The sequence below is a fragment of the Poecilia formosa genome, unplaced genomic scaffold (genome assembly GCF_000485575.1).
Source record: "Poecilia formosa unplaced genomic scaffold, Poecilia_formosa-5.1.2 Scaffold116, whole genome shotgun sequence".
Classification (NCBI taxonomy): Eukaryota; Metazoa; Chordata; class Actinopteri; order Cyprinodontiformes; family Poeciliidae; genus Poecilia; species Poecilia formosa.
Window position 1 is genome coordinate 799165 of NW_006800055.1, and position 18989 is coordinate 818153.

The following is an 18989-nucleotide window of genomic DNA, read 5'->3' on the forward strand; positions in this document are numbered from 1 at the left end:
TTTTTTTGTATCTAAAATTAATATAATAATCAATTACTAAAATAATCATTAGTTGCAAGCATAATGGAAAAATTGAGGACTTTTATTGTGCTTGCTCCTTGTTTTGCAATCAGCACATCGTATAAACATTGCAGGGAAATGAAGTTAATGGGTGACGCTGCAAGGAAAAAGTCCAGCACATTTCCAAGCTGCTTGATTAATCATTTTTAAAGCTCCAACCTGCAGCAGCCAAGAAAGTACTGCGTCTCAATGAAGCCCAATCACAAGTTGAGAAAATGTGACTGAGGAAAAAACGCTTAATTTCACACACAAAACCCAGGTTTCAAAGCAAAGTCCCTGTGACGCATACGCAGAGGCCCAGAGATAACATCTGTCATGCAGTGTGTGCAGGATTACTCACACCAGAAACTGAACGGGCGAGTCGCTCGCAGAGGGCCGAACGATTCAAAAAAAAAAAGAACGAGAGGAAGTGAAATCACAGGAAGAACTGTCGTTTTTCTCACCTGGTTGGACTGAATTTTAGATAAGCTTCCAGTCAACGCAGACACAAAACTGCAACCGCATCTGGGCAATATTGTCTCAACTTTCCTCAAAGGCCCCGCAGCTCACTCATTTTTAACTGCTGTGTTTCCCCCTACCCCTGTTTTCGCCTGTGAGTGACACACAGTGGGGAGTTTTTCTGCAACATGTGTAGGTGGCAACAGTCGCCAGCACACCTGCTTCAGAAAAGGTCCAGGTATGCAAAACAGCCTCTGTTCCAATCTTCTAGGAATATTCCTTTTTAAAAAATCCCTATTGCTAAGCGCTTGCAGCACAACCAGTCTGCGGCTAGATCAGTCGGATACAGATAAGGGCTGCACTCAAAAGTCAACAGCACGCGGGGAAATTAAATTTGAGCGCAGGTGCTGGACGTGCAGGAGTACCAGTCATGACTGGAGCTGGCGGTGACTGTGCAGCACCGCTCATTCAGCCCTGCTGACTAATAAAGGTAGACACAGACTTTCGCAGGCAGCGATTTTACACAGAGAGCGATCAGGATTCGCACCGTTTTTCTGAGCGCACCCTGGATTTGAGAGAATATTATAAAGGTATTGTTTCGTTTGTGTTGTTATTATAAGCAGCTCTGAAGCCAATGTTTGAAATTTGTACCTAGGATCAAAAGTATTCATATGTTTCCACTTCATCACATCAGAACCATAAACCTTACGGCATTTTACTAGATGTGCTTAGTCAAATAAATGTAAAGTGAAACAGATTTTACAAATTAAAATCTTAAAAGTGTGGCCTTAGAGGACATTAGTGCAGTAGATTCAGTTCTACTGGGGACCAAAATTGCAACGTTTACATTTTTATCTGGCGCAGTTCATTTTCACACTGCACTGTCAAACGATCCAGTTGAAAAACCTGTTCCCCTCCTCACCTGTGGGGGCGCTGCACCAAAAACCACTGAAGGAGACACTTAAGTGGCTAAAGACAACAAGTCATTTCTCCCTCTAGCGCTAAATTGCAAGTTTGTTTAGGTTGAATTACCCAGAATGTCTTGGGTAAATTGTTCACTTCCTGCTTTTAGAGTGGTTTCAGGCCCAGTTGGCGTTCAGATATGCATTGTAAATGAAACAAGAGTTCACTTAAACCAAACCGAGACAGAGCCAGAGTTCAAGTCCACATTCAGACGTCCCAAAACAAACTGGACTTTCCGGACAAATGAATTGGAGTTTAATTAAAACGGATTAAGTAGAGCTGGTATGAATGCACCCTTTGTTTTGCAGTCTAAAGAAACCCATTTATAGGGAAATGACAACATTTATAGGAAGTCGTTAGAAGTCCCATTTACATGATGCTAAAAGCTTCTGATCAGATGAGAACTGAACTGAGATTTCTTTTTTTTTTTTGGTGTAAAATAAACATTAAGAGGACGGAGAAACACCATTTCACCAGTCTTAGCAGTGGCTAAGACTGGGATTGAAGTCTTAAGATGTTAGCAAACTTAGGCTTAGGCTAAGTATGCTAGCTTAGTGCATGTCACTAGCGCTGAAGCAATTAATTGTGATGAATCAAGTATTGAAACAATCATCAACTAATTTAGCAATTGATTAATCGTTAACTGGAATATACAGGCTCTAAAAAACGAACATTTACTGAAAAAACAACATACTTAGAGCAGTAATTAAGCCAAAACTGTAAAAAAAACAAACAATTATGCATTTTGCACTTAAGCATGTAAAATAAACATCTATAAATACGTTCTTCCCAGAGCATATTTAATTATTTACTTAGGTTTAGCTTCCCCTGCTTCTACAAAAGAAAATATCACGTTAAGCACCATTTGCTGTCCAGTTTTAAGCTGGTTAATCCAACTAATAAATCACCAGATCAGCCCTACGCCTTATTGATGTTAAATCGAGCAGAAAGCGCTGCGCTTTTCACATGTTTATGTTAGGAGTTTTTCTTTTTTTTCTTCTCTGCTGCAGACGATCAGACGTTCGCTAAAGGAATCCTGTCATTCGCATTTTAGGCAATAAAATGTTCATTAATTAAAAAAAAATTTATTAAATTTATTCACTTCTCACATTGTATAAAAAAGGTTTAAGAAGTTAAATAAAAAAAAATCTGCAGTTTTTTAAAAAAACAAATGAATCACCAGAATAATCATTATTGCTAAAATACGCACGTTTCAATTTATTTGTAATAAATGCTTGCATTTATTACAAATAAATGCAATAAATGATGCGCCTCTTTGACTCATGAGATTCCAGTTAATGTGACAAAATGTGGCTTCTTGTCTTCGATGTTTTTGTCCTCTTTTGAGAGCTGATGCTTGCACTTACAGCTGACCACATTCATGACAGGCCTTGAATAAAACATACTTGGGAGTCAGCACAGCGTCAAGGTAATACCAGTCTTCAAAGTACCACCACATTAAACCGTGCTGAGCTTACCTAAAAAGTGACCACCGCAGCACTCTTTGCACACAATAAACCCCGTCATTACAATGAGGGTATTATTTTGTCTCATGAGAGGAAGGGGGGTGATTTTTCTTCCCCCCCCCCCCAAGTAGTGAGCAGCTTTTACTGGAGATACTCAGAAAATCTTCACGACTAGACGTCGAAGAGGAGGATAAACAGCCTCCGGTTCAAGGTCTTGCCTTCTTGCAAATAAAATTCTAGCGACGCTATGCATCCATTCACATGAAAATCATCTATTTTCCATATCTAGTGTTTACATAGTCGTGGATACATAATGAAAGGCAACACCTCACAGACATCCTGGTGTTGCTCTCTGAGCAGACGCCACTGCGATGTGGGCGTTTTTCTTTTAATAAAGTCACTTGCGTGTGCCAAATGGAAAATAACTGATAGTGTAACATTAAACCGCCCTGACCGAACTGGAAGATCGACTTGTATATTTACACAGTATCGGTGATCGTGTGTTTCGTGAGGAATTTAGCATATCACAAGTGACAGACCGCACTGGCACGCCACATTACTGAATGCTTCTTCTTCCTTTATGCTGAAAAGTTTTACAGAAGTCAAGCAACTTTGAGAGCAGCAGCTCAAAAGAAAATGTATCAAATATTGCAAAACATGCAAGTCAAACTGCTGGGTTTCTTGGTAGCTCAATGAATAAGAAGCGGTCTGCATACCTGGAGCTCACCCTTATCCTGATATCCCGGGGTCTGCTCTGCTCCTCCTTAAAAGCAGACACTCATAACAGCTACTAAACCCTTCAGATGTTGCATTAAGACATGTGTTATAGACGCCTGTCTGGCCCAGTTGAGCAACAAACAATAACTGCTCAAAGCAGACCAAAAAAAAAACCTCAAGGCGCCCAACGGTATAGCCGTACATGTTAGAGGAATCTTGCGCAAGGAAAGAAGAGCTGTGAAACTTGTACGTTTCCTCAGAGGGTGAAGGAAGTGACAACCGACGGAGAAAACGCCGTGAGCCAGCCGACAGATACTCAATTTTGATTCACTGGATTCTTTCACGGGTGGTGGAGGCACAAGCGGACATCAGCAGCTGTCAGGACGAAGAATAGCGCCAGTGTAAGCGGGATTAAAGCATCTTACCTAACTGGATCTGGTTTGACTCAAAACAACTGCACTGCTCTCTGCAGCTGCAAAGCCAAGCAAAGACACCCAATAATTACTCCTAACTTTCCAGAAAACAAAAAATGGGAGGGAGAATCATGCAGGAACATCTCTATATACATTACGCATCACTCATATCTTGAATTAGTCACTCAAGAGATTTGTCACGCAATCCATGTTTGCGCCAAGAGTAGTGCCACCCGCCACTTAAGCCCTCACTCCCCCTCCATGTTTCATGAATGTGATTTCAAAGACAGAAGTGATTACAACAAAGCTGTTGTGTTGAGCCTTCTCCGGTGCAGGGGGAAGCAGAAGTGGTCTCTTTGTTTCATGCCACTGCTCATCATAAGCATCATGATTTCCTACATGCAAGATGGTGCAAATTCCATTGCGCCACCACACACGTTCTGCAAGCTTCCTGAATTTATGCGCAGATGTTTTCTGAAATGTATATTTTTGATGTGCCTGACCGTAACGCTGCCGCCGCTGTCATAATCGTTTTTAATCCACACAAAACAACAAGTGAGGCTCTGACTGACTGACACTGTCGGATGTTAAACTGTGAGACAGTTTTATTAAAAAAAAAGAAAAGCTAAACACATTCAGTCTGCATCTCGACTTAAACATAATTGGCTGCTTCCTCTTTGCTCTGGCGATGTGGTAGCGTGAGAAGCCTAATGTGAGTTTCCTACATATAAACTTGATGAACATTGCTTGCGGAAAACTCCGTCTCTGTCAACAAGAACAAAGGTTTTTAAATTGCACATGTTGCCCACAACATTTCCTGATGCTTTAAATGCAATACCATCTTTATTTTTTTACGATTCATCCAGCGCCACGTTTCAAATAAAAGCCCACTTGTTTATTCTTTCACTATAAAACCAGGTGATGATTAGCAACAGGATTTAGGGAGTTAATGGCAGATAAGAGAACCTATCAAACTTTTACATGTTGTTTTATATGGCAGCTAAATGGATGAAAGTTTCCGTCCTTCTTGCACATTTATACCGAGGTTTTGGCTGAAACGATAAGGCTTTTAATACCCAGAGCAAAGCAGAAAAGTGAGGTTATACATTGTGAGGCCTTCTTTGATCTCAGAAAATAAAGAGAGGATATGAAGATAAAAGACGACTTCCTCCATGGTTTTGTTTCCACTTTGTGAAGGCATTCTAACCATAGAAATGTGGGAAACGCCGTCTCTGTTAAAAGCTCTCAGCTGGACAAGGCCGCCTCCAAATGCAGACGTAATTTTTCTTTGACCAAAGGAACAAGGAACAAATTGAGCTCCTTTTCTGTTTGCTGACATATGGCTGTTTTTTTATAGCCAGCCATCTGCTTTAGTGACTGTGAGGAGCACCCTCCGTGCAAAACAACACAGCAGCAAAAAACAGAAAACCCAGTTTGAGAGAGAGAGGAGAGATAGAGAGTCCCCCGTCGGGCTGCTGCGTCAGACATATACAGAGGCTTTCTTTCCTGTCTCGTGCAAACCTTAACCTTAAAGAAAAATAATAATAAAAAATAAAAACAAGAAATTGATGATCTTCTCGCAATATAACAAAACTTAAATAGTTTCATAATATTAGATGATAATATGGTATATGCACAAAAAATGTTTTAATTTAAAGCTGCAGCATGTACATTTATAAAAAAAATATTTTTTTACATATTTGCTGAAATTGTCACTATGACAGTTTGGGATAAAACAGATAATCTTAAAAAAATCAAGCTCCTCTGCCTTCTCCTGGTGCTAACTAGAAACAATCAATCAGAGGCAGGAGGCGGGTCTTAGTGCTGTCAATCATGCTCACCACAAATTCTTCCTTCTCCTCCTTGTTTTAAATGCTATGGCTGGTTAGCATGACCACAGACGACGGGAGATAAATGGTTTTCCTGTAATTGCGAATTGTTTCTCTGCCATTAGCACACTTAGCGTCGCGGACACAAGGTTGATTGACTGCGCCAAGACCCTCCTCCTCCTCGCTCTGATTGGTTGTTTTTGATGCGGTGCATTTCTACAAACGGCGATAGTAGCACAAGGAAGAGATCGATCTTTTCACAGATTATCTGTCTCATGTTATACTGTCACAACTTTTAACAAATATTTAAAAAAACATTTTTATAAAAGTTACATACTTCAGCTTTAAAGCAGAAATTATTCCCAACGCCACTACAAAACGACAACATGCTGCAAGTTACATTAAGAATAATGTTTCCTTTCAATAATTTATTTAATTTTGGTTAATTGATCAGCCTAATGTTCTGCTCAAACCTTTCATCTGTTGTTGTATCCAAGGTAATATTGCTGCACAATGTTAAAAAAAGCATATAAATGTAATATTATGTAATGAGAACAGAAGTAAATATATTATAGAATAATTTAAATAATAAAATTGTAGTAATTTTGTAAATATCCCACATTTTCTTCTCACTTCTCTGATTCAGTCACTAAAATTGCTGTTTATTGGCCCCCAGCCAGTGAGACTCCATCCAGATGCAGTTTTCTGATTAAATCATCACATCAAAATTTAATTTTTCCCATTTCAAGCCACATTTTGTTGCTTACACTTTCACCTCCAGCAGCCTACCTGCACAGAGGTATTAACGACATCTCCTTAAGTTAGAGACCTCCCAGTTTGCCCTAATTACCAATCAGTGCACAAGCTCCTTACCTGTCATCGATTCAAGAAGTTCACATCACGTCTTGTTTTTAAACAACACAAAAAGAGGAGCAATACCTCAAATAACAGCAGTGAGTATTAATCAGACCTCAGGGCTCGTTTAAAGGCCTCATTAGGTGGCTAACTGGAGACCACCTGTCGGAGAATGTGGCAGGCGGAGGAACTGGCATAGAAACTTCAGCAGTTGGCCGAATCAAGGATAAAGTAGAAACGACAAGAGCTAATGGGTTAATCCTCTTTTTTTCTAAACCCACATTTGAGAAGTGGAAGATTGCGAGGTCTGAGCAAACAGGGCAGAGTGATAAGAGCGAGAGCTAAGGGTCTAATTCCAAATGAGATAAAGAGACACACACCGCCATACACACATATAGCTGCATATAAGAGCGGCCGCATGCAAAGACTGTGGACGTCATAATCCTCGGTGTCTTGATCTTTCCACATGCTTTGTTACTCCAAGCAATACAAAACCGAAAACACTAAAGGAGAAAGTCATGCATTGCTGCCGCTGGCTTTACTGTTTTCATTGCAGCTATTATTTAGCGATTCAGCTTGAGGAGGATAAAAAAGCAGCTTGATGCTTTTTCATGCAGTGAGAGAAGAACCCGTCTCGTTGCCTGATCAAGCCGTGCGGTCTGAGACAAGCTGGGTGAGGTCTGGGTGAGACCTGAAACTATGCATTAAAATGAAACGTCTGTTCTGGTTGACTGAAAATCACAGAGTCTGATCCTTACAGTGGTAATCCAGTGTTCAGCTTCATCTCTGGCGCCTCGGCTGTTCATGTAGATCAATGTGGGTGACACTGTAACGCTTTCCCCTGGATTTCAGCAGGTTCGTAATGAGTTTCTGTGGGCGGTACTGGCTCTGTCATTCTTTAAAGTAAGCTGTCGTAACAATGATTTTACTACCCCTTAGCAAAACTGACTTGTCATTATTTGCACCAATGTAGATCTGGGTGATTAAGATCATTTCTATCATTCAGTTAAGTGCAGCAGACCTTTCATGGATACTTGAAACCAAATATTTACATGCAATAAATAAAAAAAAGACCGTTTCTGTTGCATAGTGTGAAGCCAAGTCCATACATAGCCAGATATCTGGGAAACTAAATTTTAATGCGTTTAGGCATCTAATCCACACGAAAAGTCTAATTACTTATAAAGATTGCAACCAAAGTGGAGATTGGATGCGCAAAATTATTTCTATGTACCAGAGACCTGGATATTTTATATCCAGGATATATTGTACGCAGTTCTTTAAAGGTCCTGTGAGTATATATATTTGCCCATTTATCCATAACAACTGGAACTTTCAATGTCTAGCAAGTTATTTTCGCAATTTACCGTCTAGTAAAAGAGTCCCTCTCAGATTAATTTCACTCCCTGCTGCTGCGGGAGTGAAATTACCGTAATAACCTGATATTTACTGGAGAGCACAACGTGTGGTGGAATTACGGTACTGCAAATGTGGCTGGATTGTCGCCCATCCGTTCGGTCTGGAAGAGTTAAAAAGCTTCTTGCAGTAGTTTGTTGGAGCTTTGGCCCATTTCTCCAAACAGAACTGGTGGAACCGAGTCGGGTTTCACCTTTTCTATGAGCCTGTGGGCTTCATCCTCATTGACTGGCCTTTCAGTTGATGTTTAGGATAAATTTCACTGTGATCTGCAATTTTTTTTTTTTTTTTTTTACGAAATCTGTCCAGGATCCTCACAACATTTGTTTTTGTGGTTGCACCAGAAGATATTCTCTCTTTGAGAACCGTGTTATTTATATTTCCTTTGTTTGAACAAGTTGAGTCTTTCTAATAGGCAGCTTGGTGGGAATTGTTCTTTTTTTTTTTTTGCTGCGTCACATAAGGAAGCAGTTGTGTCTAAGGTGGGCTTTAAAGTTTGTTAATTACCGTATCCAAAAGCTTGTGTGAAAACCCGAATATGCTTCCCTTTTTGAAATAACTGTTGATGAACAAAAGAAAAACATGGAAGAAAACATTTTGTGTTTTGAAACGACTGGTACGCCTTTATACTGGTGCCAGGTCAGTGCTATCAACAAACTCATCTTCTCCTTTTGGAACTGAAATATTCAATGCCTACATTTAGCTTGTTGTTTCTGTCAGATTTATTGACACTTTGAGGTTTTGAAATGTCTGTTATTTGGGTTATTTTGTAGGTAGTTTTTACATTTTACTTGTTTTTTTTCATTTTGATGTTACTTGATTGTTATTGTTTCACTCTAAGGAATGTTTTACTGTTTTTCTCTGTAAAACACTTTATTCACACTGAGCTTGAAGAACATTTTATTAAACATTTGATTAAAGGGGCGGTATGAAGGAAAATTAACTTTTTTGAGCTTTACGATGTCGTTCCCTCATTGAAAGCAAACCTTCGGTGTTTTGACTCATTGTATTGAGTTTCAACAACATCTAATTTTCCTTTGGGATTAATAAAGTATTTTTGAATTTAAATTCAAGCTTGTGTAATAAAATCCTTGAAACTGAGTAAAGCTCTCCAAAGAACGATGGCAAACGGCATCATGGAGAAGCATTGTGGTGACATAGTGAAGGATCATTTTAAGGTCTGATGCAAAGACAAATTTCTTATTATTTTTAGTATATGCAAGATTTTCATAACAACTGTACGTAACATAATTACTTTTTTTTGCTGTAAATTGAAACTATTTGCCTGGAAAATATGAAATACCAACTTTTAATTCACTAAATTAATTATTTTTCAGCTTTTTAAAGAAACTGTGGTTTAATTGTAGCAGCTGGAAGAAACTCAGAAGAAATGACATCATAGATTCTCTATAAGACTTATTTCTTTACATTTTTATTTCTATCTTAGAAAGGAAAATCTGGCTGAAGAACATAAGAGCGCAAAAATGTTTATTTATCATCAAACAACTGAAGGGGAGCTTTAAACTAACAAAAAATTTCTAGTTTGAAATCATTTATTTTGTTTTTATTTATTACATCACATCATTACATCATTATTCATTCATTACATCACACAGACAGAAAAATTTACCTCAGATGATTTGTTGTAAAACTTCAGAGTGTGAGGAAGAAAAATAATCATCTTCCTTTACAAACAGTAAAGTAGTTACTTATAAAAAATGAATGAATTGTTGTAAACATGTACGTTTCTTTATTTAATATGTAGGTTTAACCCATTAGTGTCCAAAGTGACTAGAATTAGGAACAAAGGAAGATTTTTATGATCAATTTTTATGATTTTTATGATCAATTCCTGCGTTTGGTATAAAAAATCGGCTCAAAGATCATAGAAGCAAAACATTGCTCAGTGGTGCTGGTCTTGATTATGAATCCCTCTCTCACATTCCTTGCAGTATTACCAAGTAAGGCAGTAACACAGGCTCCATTGAGCCCCACTACACCAACAACAAGATCATTGAGGAAGTGTCGCACAGGCTGGTCACGCATTTTCCACTGACCTCCTCCAGCCAGGCAAGGCAATACAGCAAACCAAATCTGATTAGCCCCAGCCATGCTATAAATTAAGGAGGCATATAACAAAAAATAATCCAGCGATCTGCTTCCCAGCAGCCATATATCAAGCAGCTGACTCGCACCACCTGAGCAACAGGGACCAAACAGAGATTTGTGCCGTCGCTGCTGACCACGTGAATGGGCTGAATGCGCCAACTCTACACAGAAATATACAGAGCGCCGGATTTAAGAGTTTTCATTTTGTATTTCACTTGGAAAGACACACTGGATTCTCCAATCCACATGTGTCAAACTCAAGGCCACGGGCCCAAATGTGGCCCACCGTAGCTTTAGGTGTGGCTCTCAAGACCAATCAGTCCATCCAGTTTTCTGTGATCGATTCAGATTCCCACATTTGTTCCTGCTAATGCACAACTGTAAGCTTTTTGCAAATTTTCGCAAAAATGATCACAAACATTGGGTTTACTGACCACTAACTTCCACCTGTAAGCTGGAAGTATTAAGTACTTTTACAACACTGCTGCCTCAGCCTTATTTGATGTCAAGTGATTAGTACGCCCGTGATCGACAATTACGTCAATTAACGTCATACATAAGTGCAAGTCTTGCAAAACTCCTTGAAACTATTTATATATTTGTGATTTTAATTGCAAAAAAAAAAATCACAAAATCCATCTCAAAATCCTGAAGGAATTGAACAAAGTGAAAAAACATTGAATTTAAAGGACTTATAAAATGCAAAGATGGGTATTTATCAGTATTTTAACAATTTGTTAATGGGTTTTATCAGCACATTCTGGCACGACTGGCCCTGTAAGAACACTCAATCTTGATTTGGTCCAAAATGAAAATGAGTTTGACATCGTTGTCTAATCCAATTCGGAGAAATTAACTCTGAGTAAGATGTTAGCAAGACTGAACCCAGAACTGTCCACAATTAAAAGTTTGGGGATCTAGGCACAACTGGACATCTATTGACGAAGAAAAACTGATCAACAGAAAGCTAGTTTGTCTTCTGGACATGAAAGCACTTCTTCAGCCATTGTCTGGATGTTCATATAGAAACAAAAAATCTCTGCTGATTCAGCTGAAAGGAGAACCATTATGTAGGCCAGCTTGCTGGTGGATATTGACCTTGCCATGTTACAAATGCACATAAAGTCTTGACATGGAGACACAAGCATTATGGGAGCAAACATAAATCTCATGTGACGGCAGCTCACAGCCCATTCTTAGAGAGACCGATGCGAGTCACCATTGCAAACCGCTGCCGTCATTATTCTGAGGTTCGCCTTGGTGTGAGCAAACAAAGATTCACTCCTGCTGAATTGTTGTCCTGCCTTCCTTCTTTGATTAGAAAGATGTGAAAAATGATTTGCCTCCTTAACTAGGGCTGGACAATAAATCAATAACAATGTGTATTGTGATAGACATGAGATCAATATCAACAGAAAATATGTCTGACAGAATATTCAATAATTTCTCTCAACTCTGATCCTGAACCGCACAGCATTCTGGGGGATGTAGGCGGAGGAAAGGCTTTAGCCGCTCAACGTCTCATGGCTAACTGCGGCTAATTTACGCATGTGCTAAAATAAATACTTCTAGGGAGGGTTTTTTTTTTCCTCTAGTCTTTAGTCATTCAGAAAATTATAACATTCTCTTGGAAAATAGATCCTCATAACAAGTAGTATTTTACTTTATATAGATAAATATGTTACACTTAGTTGATGTTTAAAAAATAAATCCTGATTGAGTTTCCGGAACAGATTAGGGAGTAACTTTAACTCAACCATTCTTTGGTTACCTAGCAACTCAACCATTCTTTGGTTACCTAGCAACAACCTGTTGAGTAACTGGCGCAGTAGCAGTTCAAGGTTTCACCACCATGTCTTATAATTGCTTAAAAATAAAAAACACGTGGATAAAAGAGGACGTGCTACATCGCCAGTTTGACAGTATTTAAAATTTTTAAAACAAAAAAAACCGATTGAATAATTATCGATATCGACTAAAACCCTTGTATGGTGATACGTTTTTCACCTTTGTCGTCCAGCTCTACTCCTAATGCATTTTACTCTTGTTTCAGTCAAACGTGTTTGAGGTCATAAAGATAAAAATGCTATCAAACAAAGACATCCAGACTAAAGTTTCAAATTGTTAAGTTTGCAAAGAAAAAAAAAATGATACCAAAGTGGTTTGATGTGATGCAGTAAATGCCTCTCAGCTGAAGGCAACCTTGGCAGCAGCAACCGCACTCAAGTGGTCACAATAACTGACAATGAGTCATTTACATCTTCTTGGGGGAATTTGGACCTGTTCTTCTCATAGAACAGTTTTAATTCAGCCAAATTAGAGTTTTTTTAAGCATGAACGGTCTGTTTACCCCCAATGCTACAGAATTTTATTTGTATTTAAGTAGGAATGCACCAATCCAATATTAATATCTGTATCGGTTCCAATATTGAAAAAAAACCCCTCTAGATTTGGTATGTTTCCAATCTATAAGGACAGATCTATTCAGTCTAATTCTATGCTTTGTGCTTTGAGAAATGCTTTATTATTTATTTTACATTAAACTAAGAATTATTAATTGACCATCTGAACTGTTTGAAAGAAACTTTATTTTTACATGTTTGACCAAAGTAGACAGCCTATAGTTTTTGTTTCAGTTTCTGTATTGCTTATTTTACAATGGCTGTTATAATCTTAATTGTGCTGACTCACTGTGTGAACAAATTAAAGTTGTTTTTATATGTTTGATCAACCTTATGAAGCCCTTGGTGTACTGAACTGTGGCGTAGTTACCTAATAAATTTGTAATTCAGTGTATTTTAAGCTGTTTTTCTGTATCTGATCCGAATTGGCCGCTACTAAACCTCAGATATCTGTATTGGTGCATCCCTAAATTTAAGTTCTGACTTTGACTAGGTCACATGTTGGGTGTACATGGAGCTGTGCTTTGCTGCATAACCCAAGTACGCTCCAGTTGATTGGCTTTCTCCTGTTGGATTTCCATCTCTTCTAGCAAGTCATCCACAACCTGAAGCAGCAAAGCAACCGCAGACCATCCCATAACCATATCAAACTGTAATTTTACCACTTTTTCATGTATTCCCCATTTGTGGAGTGATTCTCACAGATGTTTGCCTTGGAAATGTCCCTGTAGGCGTTACAGACTGACAGATGTCAGTGACTTTAGCCCACAACAAACATTCATCCACGAGCCTCCCGTTGCGGATTACTTTGTTCGTCTACATCATATAAGTTGATCCGCTGTGATCAGGCGCTGTGTGTCCTTACACAGCATATTCTGTGATTAGGGAACCCCGGGGGTTTACAACTCACAGCAATCACGTATAAGACGAGCTGAGCTCATGTTGAGATCCTCATTCAGGCTGTTCAAATCCACGCATTGCTTTAAATACAAGTAAATCATCGTCCTCAACATGCTAGTATCTGATCAGACGTTGCTGAGCAACATATTTCTCAGATCAGACGGATTTTGCAAATCATGTGGTGTGTCTGCTCACATGAACTCCTGCTGCTTCTGAAACCGTCTCCTCTTTGTAGATCATCACCACGTAATCCAGCGTCACACCTTACAGTTCACAGCGGTTTCAGGTTTGTGATTACCTGATTCAGATTAGATCTTTGCTTTTTTCCCCAACCCCTTTAGCCTACTTCATATTGTCAGACAGTTTCTATTTAAGGCCTTAATTTGGATAGATTTTTTTCCCTTATTGAAAAAGATCATTTGTAAAGTGAGGTTGTCTTTCTATGATATTAAAATGAGCAATAAGAAAGCAGAAATAGTAAAAATCTGTATGTTTTTCAATCTCGGTATGGAAAGACAGAACATATTCAAAAGAATCAAGAAAATAATAAATAACCAAATTATGGAAACCTGATTGCATTTGTTTTGAACATTAAGTACATTCCCTGTTGAATTCAGCTTCTGTTCTTTTCCTGTTTAAACAAGAAACCTTTCTAAAAATAGTTCATAATCTTAATGCAAATATTGTAATAAGAGATTAATCAAGTAATTGCATGATAAATTTAAATGATGATAAATGATTATTGGATTTCTGATTATTAATATTTTTTTAAGAGTAATCATGTTTACAGAAACCTTGTAATCCATTTTATTAAGATTTTGGTTGTGTGCACTTTTTATTTAGTTAAGCAATTATTTTTTTAATTTGGCTTTTGTGTTTTATTTTGTATATTTAAAGTATCTTCCAGTTCCAGTGTGGAGTGTTCTGTACAAAATTAAGGTTTATTTGTGTTTGTGAGGGCTAATTTGTATCATTATGCAACTACAATTATATTAGTTGAAAATAGTCTCGAAAAGACAATACAAAGTTAAAAAAGTTTGTTTTTTTGGTAAATCTCTCACTACTTAATTGAGCTACTTAATGCTGCATCTGTGCTTAACGTGGTGGTGTGAGATTTTAAGGTGAATTTCAGCAATAAAAGATAATTTGTGGTGAAAAACTACGACTCTGGATGCAGGACTTGCATGTTACGGCTTGCAGCGTCGGACGCGCTGCTGCTGACACTCCAGACTGTTGGTATGAAGATGATTCATCTCGTGAGGGAGAGGTGGAGTAGGGGGTTTGAACACTTGACTGAATACCATAAAAACTGGATCAACTTGTTAGTTTATACGGCTTTGCAATTGCGTCACTGCATTGTGATCTTCAACAATCGTGTTGTTTTTGTCTTTACAGATAAGATGAACGAGTGGAAATCGTAAATAAAAGAGCTGTACGTGTCACACTCGGAGACATCCTGGATAAAGGTTGCCGCTGAAGGGCAAAATGCGGGTTAAAGTTTTATGTGCAGGCACTCTGGCGTCTATAAAAAAAATCTTTATCTGCTGACGGGGGAAATGGATCTGATTAAATTAGCTTTGATTACCGGAGGACGGCTGTCACTGCCTGCTGACACAAATATAAAACACAAATGTTCCACGTTTGACGGACGTGTCAGCATGCTGCAGCTGCGTGCTGGTATCTGGGCAGACTGCCGCTGCACCCAGAGGCAGCCGCGGACCGTGTATGGAAAGCCCACACCGTGGCAGTCTGGTTCAGGAACTGCAGGGCATCCCGAAACTTCTGCAGCCTTCCTCCCACCTGCGTCACAGTCAGCCTCCATGGGATTCCCCCTCGAATGAAACAGCTTAAGGTTTCCTCACGCTTATTTCTGAATGAATAGCAGAAATCCAGCAGTATGTGTCATGCAGTAAAGAAGTAGGTTTTGGCACGAGAACAACTGACAGATAGCCAAACCGCTTGGCCTCGACTTTCTCTATTAGCAGGACAGCTTGGGTGCTAAAAGAATGCGCACATTGAATGCAACACAGTGCAAGCCGATATCTGCAGGTGGGTTTGTATTGAAATGTTCTAATCCTACCACACCCAGAGGCTTTGGAAAGCAACTTAAACAGTGACAACCTAAAAGAAAACAACCTCTACAACCCCGTAAAGGATTATTGTGTAGTTTGATCATAAGAAAACAAACAGACCTGCCTGTCTTGTCCCTGCATGTTTGCCTGTCATTAATTCATAGCCACTAACCAGTTTAGTGGCAAACTGCCACTGACTGCAGCTCACTCAGCCGTGGTGCCCGGAGGCAAACTCGGCGCTCTATTTGCATGCTACACTTTCGGCTTCCAAACGTTTTTCAAACATCCTTTTCGGTCGAGATCAGCCTGAGTCTGTTGTGACAGGAAGCCGGGTGGATTTCACCCCATAAAACGACATTTTATTGTGCAAACAGAGACGTGAATTGAACAAACATCAACACATACTTAAGACACCAGGAAGAACTTTGACTTGTTTTGATAAACAGGACTATTACACAATATGTCTCCGTGAATAGGAATTAGATTTGACATCTTCCAAGAAAAGACCAGGTCAAGAGAGACAACAACACAGTATCGACAAGAAGAACTAGAGGACGAATCACCAGAAACTAGAAAACAGATGTGGTCAAGCAGCACCTCATGTGTCACCGGGTAACTAAAAAAAGCCCAGAAAAGAAACAGCATCAAATGAAGATCACATTCTGGGTTGCAACAGTTAAGGTAATTAGTGATGTGTGAATGTTTTTTCCTGTGACAACACACAAGAAAGCCAACACTGCTCAGTAAAGTAAGTCTTTTATCTTATTTGCAAAATCTATTCCTCTTCCTCTTTTTTTTTTCTGACCAATAAAATAATTAAAAGAAAAACACAAAACGCTTGAGAAAGTTTAAAAAACACCAGTTGCTAAACTATGAGCTGTTTGGAAATCCTAAAAAACAACAACACAAAAAAAAATAGTATTCCGAGGCGCATAATTTACTTTTAAATCTTTGTGTTACAGCAGACCTGTGGTTTTATTATACCATGGAAATAACTAGTGGGCCCCATGTCTAGTTTCATGTTATCACATTATTTACACAAAGTTTCTACTGCTGCTAAAGTTACTGATTGATGATCACAATTATAATGGTACCTTAAAGCTGTTGTGTATGTGTGTTCATACACCTACTTAAACAAAAATATAAAACAACCACCCACTAAATTTAGTTTACCATTTAGTTTTCAACAGAGTACTATGTTTTTTGCTGAGTATCAGCTTTTTTATTAGTCAGACTATCTGCTTTGGTAGTCAAACTCCCATCGGCTGCTTAATAGACACGTCGCTCGTAACATGCCAACTGCAGTTTCAAAACAAATAAAATTTTATAAGAGTAATTTGTGGCCCCCCTTTCAGTTTCCATGACTACCAAAGTTTTTCACAACAGGANTGATGCGCCTCTTTGACTCATGAGATTCCAGTTAATGTGACAAAATGTGGCTTCTTGTCTTCGATGTTTTTGTCCTCTTTTGAGAGCTGATGCTTGCACTTACAGCTGACCACATTCATGACAGGCCTTGAATAAAACATACTTGGGAGTCAGCACAGCGTCAAGGTAATACCAGTCTTCAAAGTACCACCACATTAAACCGTGCTGAGCTTACCTAAAAAGTGACCACCGCAGCACTCTTTGCACACAATAAACCCCGTCATTACAATGAGGGTATTATTTTGTCTCATGAGAGGAAGGGGGGTGATTTTTCTTCCCCCCCCCCCCAAGTAGTGAGCAGCTTTTACTGGAGATACTCAGAAAATCTTCACGACTAGACGTCGAAGAGGAGGATAAACAGCCTCCGGTTCAAGGTCTTGCCTTCTTGCAAATAAAATTCTAGCGACGCTATGCATCCATTCACATGAAAATCATCTATTTTCCATATCTAATGTTTACATAGTCGTGGATACATAATGAAAGGCAACACCTCACAGACATCCTGGTGTTGCTCTCTGAGCAGACGCCACTGCGATGCGGGCGTTTTTCTTTTAATAAAGTCACTTGCGTGTGCCAAATGGAAAATAACTGATAGTGTAACATTAAACCGCCCTGACCGAACTGGAAGATCGACTTGTATATTTACACAGTATCGGTGATCGTGTGTTTCGTGAGGAATTTAGCATATCACAAGTGACAGACCGCACTGGCACGCCACATTACTGAATGCTTCTTCTTCCTTTATGCTGAAAAGTTTTACAGAAGTCAAGCAACTTTGAGAGCAGCAGCACAAAAGAAAATGTATCAAATATTGCAAAACATGCAAGTCAAACTGCTGGGTTTCTTGGTAGCTCAATGAATAAGAAGCGGTCTGCATACCTGGAGCTCACACTTATCCTGATATCCCGGGGTCTGCTCTGCTCCTCCTTAAAAGCAGACACTGATAACAGCTACTAAACCCTTCAGATGTTGCATTAAGACATGTGTTATAGACGCCTGTCTGGCCCAGTTGAGCAACAAACAATAACTGCTCAAAGCAGACCAAAAAAAAAACCTCAAGGCGCCCAACGGTATAGCCGTACATGTTAGAGGAATCTTGCGCAAGGAAAGAAGAGCTGTGAAACTTGTACGTTTCCTCAGAGGGTGAAGGAAGTGACAACCGACGGAGAAAACGCCGTGAGCCAGCCGACAGATACTCAATTTTGATTCACTGGATTCTTTCACGGGTGGTGGAGGCACAAGCGGACATCAGCAGCTGTCAGGACGAAGAATAGCGCCAGTGTAAGCGGGATTAAAGCATCTTACCTAACTGGATCTGGTTTGACTCAAAACAACTGCACTGCTCTCTGCAGCTGCAAAGCCAAGCAAAGACACCCAATAATTACTCCTAACTTTCCAGAAAACAAAAAATGGGAGGGAGAATCATGCAGGAACATCTCTATATACATTACGCATCACTCATATCTTGAATTAGTCACTCAAGAGATTTGTCACGCAATCCATGTTTGCGCCAAGAGTAGTGCCGCCCGCCACTTAAGCCCTCACTCCCCCTCCATGTTTCATGAATGTGATTTCAAAGACAGAAGTGATTACAACAAAGCTGTTGTGTTGAGCCTTCTCCGGTGCAGGGGGAAGCAGAAGTGGTCTCTTTGTTTCATGCCACTGCTCATCATAAGCATCATGATTTCCTACATGCAAGATGGTGCAAATTCCATTGCGCCACCACACACGTTCTGCAAGCTTCCTGAATTTATGCGCAGATGTTTTCTGAAATGTATATTTTTGATGTGCCTGACCGTAACGCTGCCGCCGCTGTCATAATCGTTTTTAATCCACACAAAACAACAAGTGAGGCTCTGACTGACTGACACTGTCGGATGATAAACTGTGAGACAGTTTTATTAAAAAAAAAAAAAGAAAA

At 39.3% G+C, this 18989-nt stretch overlaps 1 protein-coding gene across 2 annotated transcripts in view; it reads right to left on the reverse strand.

Annotated features, from left to right (window-relative positions):
* The window catches only part of arid3a (AT-rich interactive domain 3A), an 80538-nt gene that overhangs the window by 44247 nt on the left and 17302 nt on the right, over nucleotides 1–18989 (reverse strand). The gene's annotated exons all lie outside the window — the stretch shown is intronic.